We start from the raw sequence: 24,470 nt of genomic DNA, 5'->3' as shown, positions 1-24,470 counted from the left end.
GAAAACTATAAAGCTGTTTTCTCTCTGTGTTTCAATGTTTGTTTATTTTTGAGAGCGCACAAGCGGGGTAGGGGCAGAGAGAGGGGGAACAGAAGATCCCAAGCGGGTTCTGCGCTGACAGGCTGACAGGCTGGCAGGCTGACAGGATGACAGGAAGACAGCAGCAAGCCTGATGCAGGTCTTGAACTCACGAACAGTGAGATCGTGACCTGAGCCAAAGTCGGATGCTCAACTTGACTCAGCCACCCAGGCTCCCCATTTTTCTCTCTTATGATCAGCATCTGACCTCACCCAAGGTAATATGGTGGAAACAATTCCTTCTCAGTGCGGCTTCTATTTCAAAACCATCATGGTTGGATGGGTGGGAGGGAGCCTGAATTGAGGTCACTGCATCAGCCCCACAATCCCCACCCCTCTGGGGGACTAGTGCCTTATTAGGGAGCAGCCTCTCCTACCTCCAGTTCTTCACGGCAGACTTTGTGCTCCCCAAGGGCAAGTGAGAAAGGGGCCAGAGTTGGCCAATGACTCCTGAGCCTCATTGCATGTGGGGCAGAGGTGATAGGACAGAAGTGTGGGCACAGGCCATGGGAGCTCCACTCCCTGTGAGGGCTGAATATATGCTAAGCATTTGCATGATCTATGCTTTTGTCAGAAGTTCTCTCTCTCTTTTTTTTAATCACTTGAGAGTTATTAAGCAGCAATGGCATCCTGTTAACATGTACATTTTGACTACTTTATGAAAAAACTAAACCCCAAATTTTATCGTACAAAATTGGAACAAATTTCAGATCTTTATGTTCACAATGGAAGTTGTTAATAATGTTGACTTTGAGGGGCACCTGGGTGGCTCAGTTGGTTAAGTGTCCGACTTCAGCTCCAGTCATGATCTCATGGCTCATGAGTTTGAGCCCCTCATTGGGCTCTGTGACAGAGCCTGGACCCTGCTTCGGATTCTGTGTTTCCCTCTCTCTCTGCCCCTCACCCACTCATGTTCTGTATCTCTCTCCTTCAAAAATAATAAACATTAAAAAAATTTTTTTTTAAATAACGTTGACTTTGAAAGTTTTTGATCTACAACAGAAAAAAGCAGGGGGGGACAGTTGTAAGTTAAAGATCAGTTGAGTAAAGTGGTTTGGTATGTGAGTGGCAATGAGAGAGACAGAAAAAACATAGAAAGGACAGGGCTTACTCTTCTGTACAAGGAAGAAAAAAACAAAAATTAATTGTACTGGGGCGCCTGGGTGGCTCAGTCAGTTGAGTGTCCCATGGAGTCTGCTTAATAAGATTCTCTTTCACCCTCTCCTGCCCCGCTTGCACTCTCTTCCTATCAAAAAAACAAACAAAAAAACTAAAAAACAAAAAAACCTGTATCACAGTTAGCCTCAAATGAAGAATCACTAACATGTCCTAAACTCTTGCTCTTGTCAGGGCATACCAGGGGCAGGCCACGTGGGGCACAATAAAGAAATCAGGGTCAATGGCTTCACGTGTAGCCGCCTGGTTAAGCTGAAGGATATTGCCCAGAATTCCCTTCTCTGTGTATTTCCATCTGGGGTAGGGACTTCAAGAGAGATCCTTGTGTGAGCTTTCAGGCAGTAGGACCTTCGGTTCCTTATCATCCTAGGTGGGTGGCAGCACCTAGCCTTATAGCTGCTGTCCTTCCCCTGCGGCCTCTGTTTACTTCCCCACTCCCGGGCCAGGTGTGTGTTTAGCTCAGGAAGGAAGGGTCTTCTACTGGATACCCACACTACCAAGGTCAGAGGCAAGAACAAGGAGAGCTAAGGTGAATTTTAGCTTCATCTCTGACTTGTGAGTTCCAGCCATTCTGGCTGTCCCCGACTTCATATCCACCTTCCCCTGCAGACAGAGACTGCTTAACCAGCTCCCACAGTAGTATAACTTTCAAATCTCTGTAAAAAATTATATATATATACACATTCTCTGGTGGTACTCTTCTTGTCTTTGAACCTTGATAGATATGGAAAGCCGCCCAAAATTTTTAGTTGCACTTATACAATAGATGGGTATTTAATGACATAGCTGAGTTCTTAGTGCCCTCCTGCTTAATATACTGGAAGAGATAAATCATCTGATCTGATAAGCAGTTGATTCTGCTGCTTTCCAGACATGTGGCAGCAGACATTTTTTTTAAGTTTATTTATTTTGAGAGAGAGAGCACGAGCAGGGGAGGGGCAGAGAGAGAATCCCCAGGCAGGCTCCGTGCTGTCAGTATGGAGCCCAATGCAGGGCTCGTGAGATCATGACCTGAGAGGAAATGAAGAGTTGGCTGCTTAACTGACTGAGCCACCCAGGTGCCACAGTAGAAATCTTTTTTTAAAAAAAGTAGTCCTGTGAACATTTTCCTAAAATGATATATTTTGCTATTGTCATCAAATGTACAATATATATCTACATACATTAAAAAGCTCTACAAGGATGTACCTAAAAGTGTTAACAAGGTTTCCTTCATGCTCACACTCTTCTGAATATTGGGATAACCACCAACTGCAATTATTCCCGCCCTTTGTCCTTTCTTCCTGGTTTCTCGTGTTAAGAAAACCAAAATATAACAGTAAATTTGAAGATGGATTGGCTTTATCAAGTGACTCATGAATTGGGCAGCAAGCAGAGAGAGAACTTCAAGGAGTTCTACAAAATGGAAGGCTATTATAGAAAGGAGGGTTGGGCAAGAAAGTCATCGGCAAAGGAAAAATGAAAGTTCTAGTAGGAAAGAGTTCAGGGTGACAAGGCTTCTCATTGGCTGAGCTACAGCATTTTCTGTTGGCTGGGCTTGTTGCTGGGCAGGAGAACATCTTCTTTTCTCTTGCTAGGGTAGTAAAGTAGTGACATCTTCCAGTTGGAGATGCAAGGTATCTCTCCTCTTCTTTTGGGGTAACTGACCAGGGATGGGGGTAAGAGTTTCCTCTAGAAGTCTTCCCAACTCCAATTTTAGTTCAGGTTTCCTTTATTAATTTTCATATTCTCTTTTTTTGGTCAAGATTGGTCTCTGAAAGCATCACTGATCAAGACTTAGGTTTTCCAAATTCAGTAGCCTTTTTTCCCTAATTTCAAGGAAGGACCATCCCTGATTATTGTTTCCCATGTCAGAGGGAGAGTGCATGGACCCAAAACACTTGAGGCCACATCTCAGTAACAACAACAACAACAACAACAACAACAACAACAACAACAACAAAAAAAAAAGGTGGTAGGGAGAACTCTCAGGCATTTCTTATCCAAAGTCTATATTTTGTCAAGGTTGTAAGCACTGAAGATCATCTCAAAGTGCTGAGCAAGCATCACACTCCAAACTTAGGAGCTTCATTGTAGCAACCTCACTTGTAGGTCATCTGGGGGCCCTCGGGCAATAAGTTGTCTCTCTTTGCTCTTACAGGTCTTAACTGCCTATTATCAATGTTAATTTCATTGGCTATCACCAGAACCTGAGGAGCAAGCCCCTCATCAGAGAAAAAGTTCTTACACTTTCTCAATGACCATCTTATATGCACTGGGAATAAAGTGTTAATAAAGACTGAGTCATCTACCTTGTTATCATTAATGCCTATGACACACACACACACACACACACACACACACACACACACACTGAGAAAGAACAGTGGTAAACTAAAATTATAGATGTGAAAAAAGGTAATGTTACTATGTTACTTGTTACTGGAATGTTTTTTGTTTGTTTGTTTGTTTGTTTGTTTTTTAAGTAATCTCTACACCCCAACATGGGGCTGGAACTCACTACTCAAGATTGAGAGTCGCATGATTTACCGACTGAGCCCGCCAGGGGCCCCTGGAATGTATTTATTCTTGCACTTATTAATAGACTGGCTCATGTTCTGGACATTATTGCAAACCAAATAATAAAGATACCATGTAGATATGACTCAGAGAAACACAGATCAGTGCACAAAATCCCATCCCTTTCTTCATCTAACACCCTAGTTCCATCTCCTCCGTCCCCAGAATAAGGCAGTCCTCTTAAGACAGCTACAGCATACCTTCCTTTAGCTATTCTTCCTTCCCTACCTCCTCAAAACTAGACAGACACCTTAAGTAGTCTTAAGAGGTTTTGGACTGCAAGAAAGGGAGTGATAGGCTTCCATAAAGTATTTTATCTTCCTGTTTAATTACAATAAGAATGTAAAAGTAATGTTGGAATTGTCTATGGAAAATTAAGACTCCATTTCTGCTGCTAAGCCTGGCAGGCATCTGCCCAATGCTAAGTGAAATCAAATCTTGATATGATCACTACTTCTCACAGTAACCCTGAGAGATGGGATAGTTTTGTCTAATTTTACAGGTGAAGGACTTGCCTAAGGCTGTGAAAAGGTGTTAAGGAAAACTAACTCAAAATTAGTCAAGAAGCCATGAAGGGAGGGCTGTCACACAAGCCACTCCTCACAGTTTGCATAATCCAGCAGGAAGGAAGATTTCCTCTCGTCTCAGCCACCAATGAAAGGCTGCCTTTCATTTTTACCTGCAGCCAATGACTTCTCATTTTCCTCCAATGAACTTTGTTCAAAACACCCCTTCCCAACTTCCTCCTTTCCTCTATAAAAGGATGCTCTCCTCCATTGTTCTCTGTACTTCCTTATGGTTTGCCATAGCGTGCCTGTTCTGAATTGCAATTCCTCTGCCATTCCCAATAAACTCAATTTTGCTGGCTGAATTGCTTGCCTTTTTCTTTTAAGAGGTTGACGACGACGGTTATCCTGGATTTAAACCAGTCTGTCAAAGCTTCAAGTCTATATTCCTCTTAAACTCTCTACTAATTGCACCTGGACACAGCCAGCCCTCACTTTGTAGGGTTCCCTTATGCACAAATTACACTTACCATGGTTTAGTTACATATTAGTCCCTCAACAAGATTGTTCAAATTTTAGTTACCACAGTGTACTAACTGTAATTGCATAAAATATAAACGTTGGCTGCTAGCTCTTCAGGCCATAAATCACTACATACATAACAGATATGTATTATGATAAGTGACAAGGCCTGTAAGTTCTCTGTCAGTGATCATCACTGTGAGTCTGTTGTACAGCTCACATATGGACAGAAAAGCATGTGACTGGGTCACCTCTTGTCTCCCAAAATAAAACTATGTGATATTTCAAAAAAAAAAAAAAAAATGGATGATCAAAAGAGAGAATTGACCAACAAAGACAAAAGTATAGCAAATAAGTGAAAAATGATAATGCTGGGAGTGAAATTGGAACTGAGTGTAAATGGAGTTATAGCCAAAAGAGCTGACAGGGGGAATGTTGACATTGCTGGTGTTCAAGAGACTCCAGATCTGCAGCCAGGGGAACTGGCTGAAAGAGAAGTTAACATAAAAAAAAGTATTTGTGATGAAAAGTTTAAAGGTGTCCTAGAGGAAGTGATGCTGGCAAATAACTTTGTGCTAGAGGATTCTTGGAGATATTTCTTGACATTAAAAGTGCAAATGATAAGATGTTGGAAGGTGATCCAAATTTATAAAGGAGTATGACAGTTGGCCAAGGAATTAAAAAGATGCTCTTTCTGTCATAAGCTATATACAATGAACATAAGAGGCGAGCATTGTTCAGACTACTCATGGTAAGTTTTTATATATAAAACACTTTAATTCTCAACATTTCTAATAGGTTCCAGAATACAAAATAAATATTAGTTTTAGTGTTGTTTTCATTTCCCAGTACACTTATTACTGTCAGAGAGTTTTTACAGTTTTGGCAAAAATTTTTATCACAGAAATAAGAATATTTATAATAATTTATAATAATAATTTTTCCCCATTGAGCACTAAGATCGCTTTGCATCATTTCAGCTTGCATGGTCACCTTGACAGTCCCACACTACTGTACAAAGTGAGGAACACACAAGCACATTTACACATAGAGCAAAGAATCAGTCTGGCTTAAGAGGAACATCGCTAGAATGGGTCCCAAGCCTTCCAGGTTCTGTGCAATAATTTACTATTTGGGTGACTTTGCAAAAGTCATTTAACTTCCCTGGGCTGAATCTGAACAGTGAAATAAGGGGTCTTACCAGTGACTCTCTTCTGTCCGGGCCAGTCTGACTTCTGTTAATTGACAACCAACAAGTTACTATTGGTAAAGGCCTTCGTATTATCTTCTAAGTGAGAGGGCAACCTGACTCAACTTACAATGCAGTCATGAATATTGAATCTATAAATAAATCTACTGAATTCTGTAAGTACAATGAAAAACGTTTTGGCATTTCCTAAGAATGTGAACTATAAACTCTCCATTTCCTATTGGGACGTTGGCTGAGTCACAAAGTTGGTTTTCATTCATCTTCACCACAGCTGACAGAGAGGCCCCTATTTCCGTGGCTGAGCTCCCGTGAGCATGGCTCTCCTGGGTGCTGAATGTACTCAGACAATTGTGCCCCTTAAATGTGACTTTATGTTTATAAAATCCGAGAGGATGTCAAAAACCTCACTTTTGCTGTATTTTTTAACACTTAAAATATTTATAGGAGAGTTCTTCCTAAGGATTAATACATGCGATTATCTGCTCATTTTATTTATTTTTATTTGCTTAAGGATTTTGTTTTTAAGTAACCTCTACACACAACATGGGGCTTGAACTTACAACCCCAAGATCAAGAGTTGCATGCTCTACCCACTGAGTCAACCAGGTGCCCCATAAGGTACATCTTTCTTTCTTTTAAGATTTTATTTTTAAGTAATCTCTCCACCCAACAAGGGGCTTAAATTTACAACCCTGAGATCAATAGTCCCATGCTCTACAGACTGAGTCAGGGAGGCACCACCTCGACTCATTTTAGAGCAGTTCACTTTAAAAAGCAGTTAGTTTCATTTATTTATCTATTCAATACTACTTGGGCCCTTCCTTCAAGCTGGAGACCATTCCAACTGCCCTGGATACTCAGTAACTAAGCTAAACTTGGCGCCTGCCTTTGATTACTGGTGAGCAACAAAGACATTTAAACCTTGTTAAATAAAACTAGGTATTTTCATTTAAAACACACATGAACACCTGCAGAAAAAGTACGTCTAGCCATTAGCAAATACTTACTGAGAACTTGAGCCCTGTGCTTAATGGTATGGAAGACAAAAAGAATTAAATTGTTCTGTCCTTGCATTTAGAGAGCTTATCACCAAGCCAAGGGATTTTCATTCTTTTCTGAAAAGGCACAATGTGTGTCTTATCAGGCTTATCACATATTATGCCCTTTCAGAAAAGAATAAAAATTCTCAGGAGCTACAAGTTAACTAAAAAGACCTTGAAATTGTAAAATGTGATTAGATCACATAGTAATAAAATACAAAAATTACTATAAAAACAACTCTAATCAATCCTTGTCTAAAATATATATTAAGCACCTGATAGGAAACTTAAAGTATATTAACAACTGTAAATAAAAGTCAACCACATTTAAGCCCTAGAGAGAAAGTCGAGAGCAAACCTCATATCTCCTTCACCCTTCTTTCTGTCCCTGAGGGGTCAAATCTCTGTGCTATTCACAAATGAGACTTAATACAAGTTGCTCTCAAATCTTATTCGTTGGATCACAGTGATTTCAGTGTTAAATAATCCACTTTGGGATACAATTTCACAGGGTGACAACTGGAGTTAGCAGAAGTCTCTTGCACCTCTCTTTGAGAAATATTACACCCGCAGAGTCAAAGTGGATAGCCAATAATTAAAAGGCTGCCCTGCCCTCTGTATTCAAGTGAGACTCCCTAAAGGAAACCGAAGCTTATTCTGCAGTAATTAGTGTGAATATTTAACACAGGCAGGACTTAAGTAACAGGTTCTAGCCCTCCAGGCACAGGGGAGAAAGGCGGTGGCTTAGAGCAGAGCCAGCCTTGGAGAAACCCTTTCAAAGTGGCAGCTGAAGATAGTAGCATTTCAGTTCCTCCTTTCTTAGTCTAAAGCTGCACTGTGTGATAAGGGGGGCATTTAGCCACACAAGGCTATTGAGCACGTGAAATGTGGCTACTGTGACTGACGACATGACTTTTTATTTTGATATTTTAATATTTTTATTTTTTATTTTTAAAAGTAATCTCCACACTCAACATAGGGCTCCAACTCATGACCCCAAAATCAAGAGTCACATGCTCTACTGACTAAGCCAGCCAGATGCCCCTGACTTTTTATTTTAATGTTTATTTTATTTTAAGAGAGAAAGAACAGGGGAGGGGCAGAGAGAGAGACAGAGAATCCCAGGCAGGCTCCATGCTGTCAGCACAGAGCGCCCTTCTAACTTTTTAGCTGAGGTAAAATACACAACATAAAATTGGCCATCTTATGGAGTTCCTGGGTGGCTTAGTTGGCTAAGCGTCTGACTTTGGCTTAGGTCATGATCTCACGGTTCGTGAGCTGAGCCGTGCATTGGGATCTTTGCTCACAGAGCACAGCCTGCCTAGGATTCTCTCTCTCTCCCTCTCTGCCCCTCCTGTGTATGTGTGCTCTCTCTCTCTAAATAAATACAATAAAAATTTGGCCATCTTAACCATTTTCTAAGATCTGTGTTGTTAAATACATTTAACGTCGTGCATGGGCAGCCGGGTGGCTCAGTTGGTTGAGCGTCCAGTTTGGCTCAGGTCATGATCTTGCTGTTTGTGAGATCGAACCCCCTGTTGGGCTCTGCACTGGCAGCTCGGAGCCTGCTTGGGATCCTCTCTCTCCCTCTCTCTTTGCCCCTTCTCTGCTCATGCTCTTTCTCTCAAAAATAAAATAAAACTTAAAAAAAAATAGTAATAAAGTTGAGCAACCAATCTCCATAACTCTTTTCATCTTGAAAGTCTGGAACTCTACACATATTAAACAATTCCCCCATTTTCTGCCTCCCCACGGCTCCTTGCAACATCACCGCTCTTCTTTCTGGTGCTATAAATCTGAGTACTTTTGATATCTGATGTAAGTGGAATCATGCAGTACTCAACTTGTGATGGCTTATTTCATGTAGCATGATGTCCTAAAGTTTCATCCACATAGTAGCATGTCTCAGAATCTCCTTCTCTTTTGAAGTGGGATAATATTCTATTGTATGGATATACCAAACTTTGTTTATTCATTCATCTGTCAATAAATTGGGTTGCTACCACCTTTTGACTATTGTAAGTGATGCTGCTATGAACATTGGGGTACAGATATCTCTTTCAGACCTTGCTTTCAATTATTTTGAGTGTATATCCAGAAATGTAATTGCTGGATCATATGGTTGAGGATTTTCCATACTGCTTTCCATAGTGGCTATACCATTTTGCATTCCTGTTGGCAACCCACAAGAGTTCCAATTTTTTCACATCCTTGCCTTATTTCAAATTTAAATACTGATTTAAAAAATAAATTTAAATACTGATACTCAATTCAGTTAGTGGAAAACTTTTAACTATGTTTGGAACAACATGGATATGCGAATCTACTTTTTTAAATGTAAATTTTTTTTTTAATTTTTTATGTTTATTTATTTCTGAGACAGAGAGAGACAGAACATGAGTGGGGGAGGGTCAGAGAGAGGAAGACACAGAATCTGAAACAGGCTCCAGGCTCTGAGCTGTCAGCACAGAGCCCAACGTGGGGCTGGAACTCACAGACCTCGAGATCATGACCTGAGACAAAGTCGGTCGCTCAACCCACTGAGCCACCCAGGCGCCCCATAAATGTAAATTTTACCAATAAAAACTTAACATCCGTATTGACATGTGCTGTAAGTGGAAAAAACACATCAGGTTTCAAAGGTCTAATCCAGTAAAAAATAATATAAAATGTCTCATTGATAGTTTTATATATTGACTGCATATATAATGATATTTTAGATATACTGAAACAAATAAAAACATTAATATTAATTTTACCTGAGGGGCACCTGGGTGGCTCAGTTGGCTAAGTATCCGACTCTTGATTTTGGCTCAGTTCATATCCCACAGTTTGTGAGTTCGAGTCCCACATCAGCCTCTGCGATGACAGTGTGGAGCCTGCCTGGGATTCTCTCTCTTAAAATAAATGAACATTAAAAAATTAATTTTGCTTGTTTCTTCTTACTTTTGTAAATGCGCCTCCTAGAAAAATTTTAAATTACATATGTGGCTCACATTATATTTCTATTGGACAGTACTGCTATACTGGGAGTCTCCACTCGTACAGCATAATGAAAATTGCCAGATTCCAGAAGATAAACTTATCTCTGAGTCCCAGTTGTTTTAATATTTACATCTTCTGCTCTTAATATTTATATCTATCTTTCTTTTACTATGGGAGGATTCCCTGAATGAAAACTTCTAGTCACCTTTACAGCGAAAAACTGGGCTGTTCTACCTAGTTCCCCAGTGACTATCTGGTTTCCATGTTTTGTTGGTGTATTACAGTCTTATGCCTTCCATTACAGTGTCAATTAACTCCTGTGCCTGGGGCGAAGGCTGGGGGCCACATGATAAACACTTCACTGAGGAAAGCTCAGGAGATACGCTAATGTGTTTTCAGAGTAAAAGAGGCAGTTTCCTTCTTCTTTAATTTGAACATGCCTTGACACAACTTCTCCCATACCTTTGTGGTTCTTACCACTTACAGCTTCCATTCAGGAAGCAGTCAGGAATGCTGGAATGACTTATTTCCATGTAACAACAAAGTAGTGGGGCAGAACCTGGACCAGGTATGGTCACTTGCAGTGACTGATGGCTACACGCCAGAGGGGTGTGTGGGGACCCAGGAAGGAACTCTGAAATGTTGGGTAGGGAAGAACCAAAAGCTGGAATTGAGGCAAAAGAGTTGTTGACTGTATTTTTGTCCTTCATACCTAGATCACTCAAGTTATAATAACTATCACCAACGCTCTGAGTGCAAAAATAAAACTCTTTTCCTGGAGGATAATTGTTCATACTTTTTTTAAAATAAAATTTTTATTATGGGATTACTTTATTTTTCAAAGATAGAGTTTGGTTATGTAAAGCTTATTTATTTATTTTGAGAGAGGGAGACAGAGTGAGAATGAATAAACATGCAAGCGGGGGAGGGGCAGAGAGAGCAAGAGGGAGAATCCCAAGCAGGCTCAGCACTGTCAGCGCAGAGCCCAACGTCAGGCTTGAACTCACAATCTGTGAAGATCATGACCTGAGCCGAAATCCAGAGTAGGACACTTAGCCAATTGAGCCACCCAGGCACCCCTGGGATAATTTTAAATCTACAGAAAAGGTGCAAAGATAGTATAGGGAATTCCTGCATACCCTTTACTATTTCTCTTATATTTAATGTCTGATATAACCATGGCACCTTTGTCAAAACTAAGAAATTCACATTGGTAGAATACTCTTAATCTATAGACTTTAATTTGGTTTTACCATTGATGTCTTTCTATGATTCTAGAACCCAACACACAAGCCACATTGCATTTCACATGCAAGCTTTTTATATACAAAGACCTTGCCCCATTTTATCATTCACCTTAATGTTTTGATTTCTCATTATAGCCTGTAAGGTTTTATTTTTTGTGTATGCTTACATATAATTCTTTTTTTTTAATTTTTTTCATTTTTGAAACGTTTATTCATTTTTGAGAGACAGAGTGCAAGCAGGGGAGGGGCAGAGAGAAAGGGAGACACAGAATCTGAGGCAGGTTCCAGGCTCTGGACTCTCAGCACAGAGCCTGATGCAGGGCTCAAACCCACGAATTTGAGATCATGACCTAAGTCGAAGTCGGACGCTCTACCAACTGAGCCACTCAGGCGCCCCTGCTTACGTGTAATTCTGAAATAGGAGTTTATTCATATTGGTGATGCCCACCAAAGACTATGCATAGTTATGATCAAACAATGAAGGATTAAAACAAAACAAAACAAAACAGGGGCACCTGGGTGGCTCAGTCGGTTAAGCCTGAACTTTGGCTCAGGTCATGTTCTCATGGTTCCTGAGTTCGAGCCCCAAGTCCGGCTCTGTGCTAACAGCTCAAAGCCTGGAGCCTGCTTCAGATTCCGTGTCTCCTTCTCTCTCTCTGCCCCTCCCCCCCTCACACTCTGTCTCTCAAAAATAAACATTGAAAAAACATCTTTTTTAAAGATGGAAAGCAAAAGAAGACTGCTTAGCAGCTTTTGCTACAGAAATATGACAACTTTTGGCCCCCCATACTGCTAATTACGACTGTGTACAAATTCAGCCTGTCTTGAGAGCAAAAACACTGGTGGCCTGGATGTAGGAGGAACTCCAATGACATCGAACTGGCGCTTTTCTCCAGCAATGAAGATCTTAGCGATGACATCCTCTACCCCAGCACTTTGTCTCTGAGAACCGGGCCAGAAGCCAAAGCCCTGTTCTCCAGAGGAACCTAGAGCCAGGTGAAGCTACCTGACAGTGCGGAGTAGGAACCCAAGAGCTGGGAGCACAACCTGCGCCCACTCCTCATGCTCTGCCCTCTGAGCAGCCATTATGTCTCTGGTGTTCCTGGTTCCCTCTTTCTCCCTCGGCAGGAAACGACTCCTTATCTCCTCTCACGGTGGTCTTCTATCTAGACGTCTTGGGGCCCGCCCTTTGAAGTGCTTCTCAGTGGGCAGCCTCAGCGACTCAGGAATGTTCTGCGGCGCCACTCCTCTACCTCACTGTCCGCCCCCACAGGCCCTGGCTCCGCCCACGCTTGGCAGACCAATCCCCGCTCCGTTTCAGGCGCGTCACAATGGCGCCCTCGCGGCCCCGCCCCCGGAGCCAGCCACTGAGGGCCTGCCCCGCCGCGCTAAGTCCTTCCCGCTCCATCTTCCTGGGGAAGAAGGTGGGGTTTGTTGAGAATATGGAAGCGGAGCGGGGGCCCGGGCTCCCGGGTGCTGGGGTGCAGGAGACCCGGCAAGCCCAGAACAGCGGGGCTGCCGGAAGCGCTGCGTGTGCCCGAAGGGCGAGAGGGGGGTGGCTACCGCGCGCCAGACCCCACCCTTCGGAGGCCCCCCCAGGGGAGCAATGCCAGGGGTTTCCATGGTGATAGTAAACAAGCGCCAACTGCCTTAGCTACAAATGACTAGTCCCCAGTGTTCCATCCTCCCCTGGGTGCTCAGAGGGACGACCAAGGTGCGGAATGTGAAGAAGAGCGAGATGTGAGGGGCGGGACGGGCGGCGGGTCCGAGGCTGAGGGTCGTACAACTGGGACCTGCAGAGAATTGGGCCCTCTGGGGGTGGGGACAATGGGACTGGGATTTGGAGTGTGTGTGTGTGTTGGGGGGGGGGGTCGTTGTAGAGCGAGCCAAGGTTCTTGGCTCCAGTGGGGGAATCGCTATTCTGTCTGGGGAGATGGAGACAGGAGGATCCAGAGGGACAAGTGTGAGGAATCCCTTCCTTAGGGCAGGGGTGTCAGACAGGGGCAGAGAAAGGGGGAGGCACAGAATCTGAAGCAGGCTCCAGATTTTGAGCTGTCAGCACAGAGCCCTGTGAGGGGCTCAAACTCAAGAACCTCAGGATCATGACCTGAGCTGGAGTCGGAAGCTTAACCGACTGAGCCACCCAGGTGCCCTATGATATTCCGTTTAATAAGCAGGCAACAACTTATTTCTTCACTATTCTGTTAAAGTTATTTCCATTTTGGGATATGATAAACAATGGTACTTTGAACCAGCATATGTCTTCTGGAGCACATGTGCCAGATTTACTTTGGATTATACCTGCAGTGGAATTCCTGGGTTATAGGGTTTGCCCACATTCAACTTCATCACATAAAGATACTATCATTTTATTTTATTTTTTTAGTTTGTTTATTTTTGAGAGAGAGTGTGTGTGTATGCAGGGAGGAGCAGAGAGGGAGGGAGAGAGAGAATCCCAAGCAGGCTCCATGCTATAAACACAGATCTGGACTCGGGGCTCAATCTCACGACCCTGAGATCATGACCTGAGCTGAAATCAAGAGCCGGTCGGTCGCTTAATGACTGAGCCAGTCAGGCACCCCCATAAAGATGCTTTCTAAAATAGTCGTACCAATTTACCTCCCTAGCCCCAGTGGGATTGCTAGATTATAAAGTATTTAACTTTATAAGCAATTACTAAACTTTTCCAGTGTGTGTACCATTTTGCATTCCCATTAGCAATGCATGAGAGTTCCAGTTGCTTTACATCTTCACTAGTACTTGATATTGTCATTTAAAAAAATTTTTTTAACGTTTTATTTATTTTTGAGACAGAGAGAGACAGAGCATGAACGGGGGAAGGGCAGAGAGAGAGGGAGACACAGAACCGGAAGCAGGCTGCAGGCTCTGAGCCATCAGCCCAGAGCCGACGCGGGGCTCGAACTCACGGACCTCGAGATCGTGACCTGAGCTTAAGTCGGCCGCTTAACCAACTGAGCCACCCAGGCGCCCTGATATTGTCATTTTAGAAACTTAAAATATTTGTTCTAGCCATTCTAATGGGCTATATGGCCATATTTTATCATGGCTTTAATTTGCATTTCACTAATGGCTAATGATTATCTTTTCATGAGCTTACTTGTCATCCCCATATCCCTTTGTAAGTATCTGAGTAAGTGTTTTTCCCATTTTTTAAAAACTGGGTTGTTTCCTTCCTGTTGAGATCTGACAGTTCCTTATACTTTCTAAATACAGGTCCAGATGAGCGATTTACAAAATTTTCTTCCAGAGGCCCCTGGGTGGATCAGTTGGTTAAGCAACCGACTCTTGATTTCAGCTCAGGTCTTGATTTCAGGGTTGTGAGTTCAAGCCCCATGTTGGGCTCTGTGCTGGGCATGAAGCCTAATTTAAAAAAAAAAAAAAATCTTCCAGTTTATAGTTCATCTTCTCTTAATATTGTATGGGGTGCCTGAGTGGCTGTTGGTTAAGTGTCCAACTCTTGATTTCAGCTCAGGTTATGAACTCATGATTTGTGGGTTTGAGTCCCACATTGGGCTCTGCGCTGACAGTGTGGAGCCTGATGGGGATTTTCTGTCACCCTCTCTCTCTGCTCGTCCCCCACAGTATTGCAGAGCAGAAAAGTTTTTTTTTTTTTAATGTTTATTTATTTTTGAAAGAGAGAGAGACATAGTGCGACTGGGGAAGGGGCAGAGAGAGGGAGACACAGAATCCAAAGCAGGCTCCACATGGGGCTCCAACCCACAAACCGCGAGATCATGACCTCAGCAGAAGTAGTTGTTTAACCGACTGCGCCACCCAGGCGCCCCCAGAGCAAAAAAATTTTTAATTTTGATGAAGTCAAGTCTGTCAACTTTTTCTTTTATGGATCTTGCTTTTGGTATTATATCTATTTGCATAACACTAGGTCTTGATTTTTTCACCTATATTTTCTTTTAAAAAGTTTTATACCTTTACATTTTACATTTAAGTTTCATTCTGACTTTTTTGTTTTGTTTTGTTTAATTTTTTTTCAACGTTTATTTATTTTTGGGACAGAGAGAGACAGAGCATGAACGGGGGAGGGGCAGAGAGAGAGAGGGAGACACAGAATCGGAAACAGACTCCAGGCTCTGAGCCATCAGCCCAGAGCCTGACGCAGGGCTCGAACTCACGGACCGCGAGATCTTGACCTGGCTGAAGTCGGATGCTTAACCGACTGCGCCACCCAGGCGCCCTTGTTTTTGTTTTTAATGAGGTGTGAGATTTAGTTCAAGGTTCTCTCTCATTTTTTTTTTTTTAAATTAAGAACCACTTTTTAAAATTTTAAGTAAACTGTACCCTACACGTGGGGCTCAAACTCAGGCCCCCAAGATCAAAAGTCGCTTGCTCTACTGACTGAGTCAGCTGGGCACCCCATCTTTTCTTTTTCTTTATAGATATGGGTATGCAGAAAAATGGCTATACAATTGTTCTAGCACCATTGTTGTAAAGACTACTTTCTCTACTGAATTGCCTTTGCTCCATTGTAAGAAATCAAATGGCCCTGTCTGTGTGGGTCTAGATCTGGACTCTTTTCTCTGTTCTGCTGATTTATAGGAGCCACCCCCTCCCCCTTTTTAAATGTTTATTTGTTTGTTTATGTATTTAGAGACTGCACATGAGCAGGGGGAGGGACAGAAAGAGGAGAGAGAGAATCCTGAACAGGACCCATGCTATCAGGCTATCCGTGGGGAGCCCAACTCAGACTGATCCCAAGGTTTGCGAGATCATGACCTGAGCCGAAATCAAGAGTCAGATGCTTGGCTGACTGAGCCACCCAGGCTCTCCTCATATACATTTTAGAACAGTTTATATTTTATAAAAAATATTGCTGGGATTTTGATAGGAAATATGTTAAACCTATATATCATTTTGGGAGAGAATTGACATCTGTCTTTGCTATGTTGAGTCTTCCAATCTCTGAGCATGGTACGTCTGTTCATTTACTTAGATCTTAGATTTCTTTCATAAGTTTTTTGTAGTTTTAGCATACCAGTCCTCCATATGTTTTGTTGTTTGTTAAATACCTAAGTAATTTTGATTTTGCTGAGCTATCATAAATGGTATTGTTATTTAAAACAATTTTTGTTAATTTGAGAGAGAGAGTGTGAGCAGGGGAGAGGGGTAGAGGGACAGAGAGAGAGAATCCTAAGCAGAGCATGGAGCCCTATGGGGGGTTCGGTCTCACCACCCTGGGATCATGGCTGGAGCTGAAATTGAGAGTCGGCTGCTCAACTGACTGAGCCACCCAGGTGTCCCAATAGTATTATATTTTTTAATTAGATTTCCACATATTTTATTGCTAGTATAAAAAATACAATTCATTTTTTTAAATGCACTGCATTCTTTAAAAAAAAATTAGTGTTTATTCGTTTTTGAGAGACAGAGTGCAAGCAGGGGAGGGGCAGAGAGAGGGAGACACAAGATCTAAAGCAGGCTCCAGGCTCTGGGGTGTCAGCACAGGGTCCAACACTGGGCTCGAACCTGCGCACTGTGAAATCATGACCTGAGCCGAAGTCAGACACTCAACTGAATGAGCCACCCAGCTGTCCCTGAGATAGCTAGTTTTATAGGAAAACTCCACTGACTGAAGTCTAAGCTTATACAATGAGCAGCTGTTATTACAGAAGTGGAAGCTGTGTAACAGATTTGCACCATGAACTTGTGAAATCAGTATTTTTTAAAAATTGCCTTTTTAATATTTTGTAATGCCTCAAAATGTCTCTTGCATTTTGAGCTTATTTCAGTTTATATTGTAGTAGTGTAACTCAGCAATTATATATGCATATTAAAATGATTATGTGAAATAAAACTTTTATGCCATGATGCTCTAAACACAGTCAAGAGACATACTTTTGAAAAATTCAATTATAGCTATTAGAGTCATAATTTTTTAAGATTTTGATTTTTTTCATTCTAATGTATATATTTTAGGTTTTATTTTTATTTAAGTAATCTCTATACCCAACGCGGGGCTTAAACTCATGACCCCAAGATCAAGAGTCGCATGCCCTTCCAGCTGAGCCAGCCAGGTGCCCCCTAATCTTTTCTTCCAAGGTAAGTTAAGGTTTTATAACATTAAATTTGAAAATTGAAACATAATATTCATATTGTAGGGTTTTGGTCTTTGTGATTATATGAAATTGTGAAGCCTCAATTTAAAACTTTCTTTTTACTGTTAGTTTATTTTAGGTGTGTTTTGCTGAGTGAAACACTTAACTAAAATTTCTATTACCAAATTAAAATAAATGATTTTTCACAGAAAGGTTCATAGGACTCAGGATATAGTCGTACTTGTGGCTAAGATATATTTACATTACGAGGATGCAAAACAGAATCAGCAAAAGTTCATGGGGTGATGTGTGGAAGAAACCAGGCCTGAGCTTCCCAGAGTCCTCTTAGTGGAGTCACACAGGATGCTCTGAATTCTCCCAGCAACAAGTTGTGTGAAATGTTGTTATGAGGGAAGCTCACCAGAGCTAGGAATTCGGGATCTTTCTCAGAAGTCAATCACGGAGGCACAAAGTACCAGTGTCACTCGGGGCAGTCACTGAAATCCCAGACGTCCAGAAGGAAAGCAGGTGTTCAGCATACACGTTTGTTTAGGTACAGTGAGCTACTCTTACCATTTAGGGAAAGTTTTTTATAAGTGTAGGCAGTCATTTACCAGGCATGTTCTCAGATACCAGCCAAGGGCTGGCCTTGCAAGCAGGCCTTGATAAAGTTAGCAGGCTCAGGCCTGCTGTGTTAACTCTTTGGCATGAAATATAAATGGCATAAACAAACCAATTAAACAACAGCAATTGTTGGAATGGCTTTAAAAAAGACTCGGTATCTACAAGAAAATCTGTATAGGTAGTTTTAGATAAAGGGATAGGAAAAGATATAACATGGAACAGTAAACAAAAATCTGAAGTGACTGTATTAATATCAGACAAAGTAGACTTCTGAACAATGAAAATTACCAGGGATAAAGAGAAACAGTATATAATGAAAAAAGAACTGAATAGCCAAAACTATTTTAAGTGAGCTCTATGCCCAGCGTGGGGCTCAAACTGATGACCCGGAGATCAAGGGTCACACACCCTACCAACTGAGCCAGCCAGGGGCCTCGCCAAAACTTTTGTTTTTAATGTTTATTTATTTGTTTTGAGAGAAAGAGAGAGGATGAGCAGGGGAAAGGCAGGGAGAATCCCAAGCAGGCTCTATGCTGTCAGTGCAGAGCCAGACCTGGAGCTCGATCTCAGGAATTATGAGATACGACCTCAACTGAAATTAAGTCAGATGCTTAACCGACTGAGCAACCCAGGCACCCCCTTGCCAAAACTGTTTTGAAAAAGAATAAAGTTGGAGGAATCATACTACCTAATTTTAAGCCTTCCTATAAAGCTATAAGAATTAAGATAGCACGGTATTAGTGAAGGGATAGATTAGTGGAACAAAATAGCACCCAGAAATTGACACAAATATGGCCAACTGATTTTTGACAAAGTTTCAGAAATTCAGTGGAAAATGGATAGTCTTTAATAATTCAGTGAATTAATTCAGTGAATTAATTAATAATTAATTAATAATTCAGTGCCGAATGATTGGATATCCATATATGGATAAAATAAACCCTAATTGAAACTTCACGCCTTATATTTTAACTCAGATCATAGATCCAAATATAAAACTATAAAATGATTTATAGTTTAACCTCCTTAGGGACCCTGTTGAAGTAACAGCAATTAAAATATATTCTATGAGTACCTCCCTTATGGTCTGTGTAATAGTAATATCACCGCTATTGTTTTATAAATGAGGAAACAGAAGCAAATGGAATATCAGTAACTTAAGGGTACCCAACTCGTAGATGTGTTTTGTAGTAATGTTTTATGAGGGATTTGTGTGACAAGTGAAGATGGTGGAGAAACAGGTAGGAAGCAATGGCTTAGAAGGCTCTCAAGAAGAGAGTCTCTGGACATTGGAAACTTGTTGCTTTTCCTGCCGATTCTGTTAATAAATTGTACAACTGCGCATCTGTATGGTGTTACCTATTCTGTTCCTTGGCCTTACTGCCTCAAAGGAAACACAATGATCCATGGGCCGGAAAGGTGAAGCGGTTCACCCTCTGCTGGCCTGTGTCAGCTGTCCTGGGATTGGACCCAGCTAGACTGTCCAGTGCTCAGATGCACCCCCACCCTGACCCATGTCCTTGCATTACCCCGTTTAACAAGTTCTATTTTGTATCTCTCCACACCGTTTTGAGTTTGTCCTTATAAATGTCATGCTCTTCTCAGCAAATACCTTGATGCTTCTATATTTATTACAATACGACTAGTATTTAGTCACATTTTATCAGATTACTGGGGAATAGGAAAGTTTTCGGGTAATTAAATAGTTCAAATATCTTGCTAGTATTTCAGTAGTTTTTTTTTTCTTAGTTTGGTTTTCAATTTGTTTTTAAATATTTTATTTTCTTTTAAGTAATCTTTACACCCAACATGGGGCTCAGACTCACCACCCCAAGATTAAGAGTCGGACGCCCTACTGACTGAGCCAGCCAGGCACCCCTCATTTGCTTTTAAAACTTAATTCTTTTTTAATAGATGATCTACTTTTGTTTCTTGAATTATTGCATTGATAAAAAATTTGTGGACAATATCAGCAATAGTGATAGTGAGTAGCCTTGATTGGTTACCAGATTTAATTGGAGTTCTTTTGGTGTTCCATCATTAGCTAAAATGTCGCAGGGGGCTATCAAAAACCTTTAGCTCTGTTACAAGATTGTATTCTCTCCATGCTCCTTTTCTAGAATCACCTTCAGAGTCTCATGGCATCTTATCTACATTCCAGTCACAAGATCCCTCTTTTGGTTATTACTTTTTTTAACGTTTGTTTATTTTGAGAGAGAGAGCGCGCACGAGCAGGGAAGGGGCAGAGAGAGAGGGAGAATCTGAAGCAGGCTCCAGGCTCTGAGCTGTCCGCGCAGAGCCCCCTGTGGGGCTCGAACCCACGAACTGCGAGATCATGACCTGAGCTGAAGTCAGAGGCTTAACCGCCTAAGCCGCCCAGGCACCACCCCAGCCCTCTTTTGGTTACTAATAAAATCCAGGATGGGGCATTTGGGTGGCTCCGTCAGTGAAGTGTCCAACTCTTGATCTTGGCTCAGGTCATGATTTCGGTTCATGAGGCTGTTTGGGATTCTGTCTCTCCCTCTCTCTGCCCCTTCCCTGCTTGTACTCTCTCTCTCTCTCAAAATAAATATATAAACTGAAAAAAAAAATAAAGTAAAATCCAGGGAGGTGATTTACCATCTCAGTCACTCCTCTGAGACTTTCTGCCTCCTGACATGATCATGATCTGTGGCAAGGAGACAGGCTACTTGTCTTTCCAAGGCTGCTGTACAAATTGCCATAACCCTGGTGGCTTAAGACGAAAATTCTCTCACAGGTCTAGAGGCCAGAAGTCTGACATCAAGCTGTTGGCAGAATTGGCTCCTTCCGGAAGTTCTGAAAAGGGGCCCATCCCAGTCCTCTGTCCTTCTGGTGGCTGCTGGCAATCCTTGGTATTCCTCGGCTCGTGACTGCCCTACAGTCTCTGCCACCATCTTCACATGGCCTTTTCTCCCTGTCTCTCTGTGTGTATGTCTTCTGTGTGTCTCTGGATGTCTGTAAGCTCTTCTGTATGTCATAAGCTCTCTGTGTGTCTTCTCCTTTCCTGTGTCTTATAAGGACACCTGTCATTGGATTTAGGGCCCATGTTAAGCCAGGATGATCTCATCTTGAGATCCTTTAATTATGCCTACAAAAACCCTTATTCCAAATGAGGTCACCTTCACAGGTTCCAGGGATTAGTTAGGACTTGGGCATATCTTCTTGGGAGGCCGCTATTTAACTCACTATACTACCAATGTGTTTACTAAATATAATAACTTGCCCAAGCCCCGGTTTTGGCCAGGAATGGTGCCAGGCCTTTCTAGCTTTCTGGAGCTAGAAAGATGACTAAGGAATACCTTTTTAAATATCACAGAGTATAATTCCAAGAAAAGATATAAAAACCCTCAGGCCCTTATAATGAGATGTAAGTATAATGAAGAGATAAATACAAACCCTGTGGAAACACAAATTAGGAAACTCACAAAGGTACTCCTTAAAAAGATCGTGTCTGGGGCACCTGGGTGGCTCAGTCGGTTGGGCGTCTGACTTCAGCTCGGGTCATGATCTCACAGTCTGTGGGTTCGAGCCCCATATCGAGCTCTGTGCTGATGGCTCAGAGCCTGGAGCCTGCTTCTGATTCTGTGTCTCCCTCTCTGCCCCTTCCCTGCTCATGCTCTGTCTCTCTCTGTCTCAAAAATAAATAAAAACATTAAGAAAAAAAAATTTTAAAAAGAGTGTGTCTGCCTAAAACTGCCCTATCTGATATGAAGCCACATGTAGCTGTTGAGCACTTGAAATGTGACTACTGTGACGAAAGAATGGAACTTTTCCTTTTCCTTTCTTTCTTCTTTTTTTATCTTTTTAAGTAATGTCCATCCTGGGTGTGTCACTCCCCAGTGCAAGGCTTGAACTCACAAGCCTGAGACCAAAACCTGAGCTGAGGTCAAAAGTCAGACGCTTAACCGACTGAGCCGCCTTGGTGCCCCTCCTTTCAATTTTAATGTAAGTTTAAACACAGATATTTGATTCAGTTACTGGAAAGCTTTTAAGTGGGCCTGGAATAACTTGGTATATAAATATTTTTTCAATAGTAAATTTTATGAAATCTAAATATAGATCAAGCATTTCTTTTTTTTTTTTTAAGTTTATTTATTTTGAGAGAGAGAGCAGGGGAGAGGCACAGAGAGAGGGAGAGAGAGAGAGAATCCTAAGCAGGCCTCACACCAGCAGCACTGAGCTCGAAGTGGGACTTGAACCCACGAATTGTGAGATCATGACCTGAGCCAAAACCAAGAGTGGAACCCTTAATCAATGTGCCACCCAGGTGCCCCTCAAGTATTTCTCGTATGTATGTATGTATGTATGTATGTATGTATGTATGTATGTATGTATTTTGCCCCTGAAGTCTTTCTGATGAAAATTTAGCATCTGAATTCAGATGCTCTTAAGTATCATATACACAGCAGATATTGAAGACCCAGGACCAAAAAAAAGCTTCATTGTATTGTGTCCATTTCCTCATCTATGATACCTGATTGACACCACCTTCCCTGTGATGATCCTACCAGCAATCTATCTGGAGGAGAATTGTCAAATTTTCAATTTTACATCCTTTTATTATCAGAGCGTTTACGATGCCTACTAATGGATGGTAGGATGGAAGGGGAGAAGAGTACTAGAGAAGAATTCCTGGGTCACGGAGTAAAAACTGGACGAGTTCTCTGAGGAGCAGGACAACAGTGTGCTAAGAACAAGGGACTACGGGGGCACTACGGGATCTACTTCTCAACCCCACCGTCTGATCTCTTCTTCCTACTTCACCTTCCTCCAGCCCCTCTGGCTTCCTTGCTGTCTCCAGATCACACCAGTCATGCTTACAATGATCTGATCGCAGATGCCACACGCTTCACTCCCCTGCCTCCTTCAGAGTTCTACTCAAATGCGACTTCATTACATGGGCTTTCCTCTGAGTCCTACGTAAAAGCCTCCGCCACTCACCACACATCAATCTTCATCCCTCTGCTTTATTTTGCGTCACTACCACAGGGCATATTTATTGTTGATTTTCTGTCCATTAAAATGGAAGCTCTATGAGAGCAGAAACTTTGTCTTGTTTATTGCTTCATCCCCAGAAGCTACAGTGTTTGGATGTAAATGAGTGAATAGATTGGGCCAGGAGCAGAGTAACTGGGCTTCAATCCTTTCTCACCGTGATAACATGGACACGTCTGTCAATCATTCTTGCATTTCAGTTTTCTCATTCGCAAGTAAGGGATGATTACTTTTCTCTCGGCCTAGATGAGAGGATTAATGGAAGAAGGGGCGACTATTGTTTATAAGCATCTTCTACTGGGCATGCATTGCTGCAATTGATTTGCATATATTGTTTTTAAACCCCAGGTCAGCCTGATAAAATGGATATTAGTGTTCCCATTTTACAGATTAAGAAACTGCGACTCAAAGAGTTAGTGGCTTGTGAAATCCAAAGTGAAGAAAGTATGTGAAATAAATATTAGAAGTATGACACTGCAATAAAAAATGTGAAGTATCTTGGTAATTTTTACATTGGTTATATATTGGAATAATATTTTGAATATTAAAAAAATAAAATCTGTTATTAAAGTTAATTTCACCTGTTTCTTTTTTTAAAATGGGTTTTATTTATTTAAGTAATCTCTACTCCCCACATGGGGCTCGAGCTCATGACCCCGAGATCAAGAGTCTCACGTTCCTCTGACTGAGCCAGCTAGGTGCCCCAAATTTCAACTGTTTATTGTTACATTTTTAACATGGCCCCTATAAAATTTAAAATTACATATATGGTTCACATTATATTTCTATTGGATAGCACTGCCAGGTCATTTTAGACCATTTCACCATTTTAGGTGAAAGGGAATCAGATCAGGGAAGAAAAAAATATTTCACAGAAGAGAAAGAGGTATTCTTGATTATGATAATTAGTTTACTGAATAAATGTATAGGTTTAGTTTTACCCCGATGTCCTATTCTTTTTTTTTTTTAATTTTTTTTTTTTTAATGTTTATCTTTGAGAGAGAGGGAGAGACAGAGCATGAGCCAGGGAGGGGTAGACAGAGAGGGAGACACAGAATCCGAAGCAGGCTCCAGGCTCTGAGCTGTCAGCATGGAGCCCGATGCGGGGCTCAAACTCACAAACCACAAGATCATGACCTGAACTGAAGTCAGTTGCTCAACCAACTGAGCCACCCAGGTGCCCCGCCAATGTCCTATTCTTGTTAGACCCCCCCTCCCTCACCTTTAAAAAATAACCAAGAGTGTGAAAGGGTAAGAAGGAAGAGTATTTACATACAGTCTCATTGGTAATCTCCACCTTCGGGCATGGAGAACATTCAGAACCTGATCATGTCTGAGACTTTGTCATTTCTAGATGTCCCTCACCCAGTGGTGTCCCCCTTCCCTACTTGTCCAGCTTAATGTTGATTCTCAATCATTATTAGTCCCTCCTTTCT

The 24,470-nt window shown here is 41.7% G+C and overlaps 1 protein-coding gene and 1 long non-coding RNA gene across 3 annotated transcripts in view; one reads left to right on the top strand and one right to left on the bottom strand.

Annotated features, from left to right (window-relative positions):
• Positions 1–9,928: 9,928 nt before the first annotated feature.
• Positions 9,929–24,470, bottom strand: part of ZNF239 (zinc finger protein 239) — a 110,865-nt gene continuing 96,323 nt past the window's right edge. For both annotated transcript variants that reach the window (XR_006587124.1, XR_006587131.1), the window contains exon 4: positions 9,929–9,988. The gene's annotated coding sequence lies outside the window, so the exon portion shown is untranslated. The remainder of the gene's footprint in view (positions 9,989–24,470) is intronic.
• Positions 17,337–23,088, top strand: LOC109492910. Its single transcript, XR_006587137.1, has 2 exons — positions 17,337–17,398; positions 20,777–23,088. It is a non-coding gene; the product is annotated as an uncharacterized LOC109492910 (long non-coding RNA).

The sequence above is a fragment of the Felis catus genome, chromosome D2 (genome assembly GCF_018350175.1).
Source record: "Felis catus isolate Fca126 chromosome D2, F.catus_Fca126_mat1.0, whole genome shotgun sequence".
NCBI lineage: Eukaryota > Metazoa > Chordata > Mammalia > Carnivora > Felidae > Felis > Felis catus.
The sequence above is the reverse complement of the archived record's forward strand: the minus strand, read 5'-3'. Positions and strand labels throughout refer to the sequence as shown.